Consider the following 404-nt stretch of genomic DNA (forward strand, 5'->3'; position numbering starts at 1 on the left):
AGATCCAGGTGGACCCCAGCCAGTTTCAGGACCCAGCACAGACAAAGGAATGCTCAGTTGAAGTCTGAAAGCTCAAACTAGGTTCCAGGGTGACTCACCCATGACCTCTGGAGCTGGCAAGAAACTGTGAGCTTGGGGCACAGCAGGCACCTGCGTTTGCTTGCTCTTTGCTGTTGTTTGTGTGTGTGGGGGGGTGGGGTTTATTTCATTCTCTTTTCTGATGCTGCACTGTTAAAGGATAAACTGAGTCATATTAAAATTTATTTTATTTATTTGAGCAGAAATTAATTTGAATCAGGTAGTAGCCTATGTAGAAAGTAGCAGCTCGGAGGAGCTGTACAAAATGAAAGATTTTGACAGGCAGAAGGGAATGCAAACAAGGTGGTTACACCAGCACTACCCCC

Source organism: Bison bison, unplaced genomic scaffold (genome assembly GCF_000754665.1).
Source record: "Bison bison bison isolate TAMUID 2011002044 unplaced genomic scaffold, Bison_UMD1.0 scf7180017864514, whole genome shotgun sequence".
Lineage (NCBI taxonomy): Eukaryota > Metazoa > Chordata > Mammalia > Artiodactyla > Bovidae > Bison > Bison bison.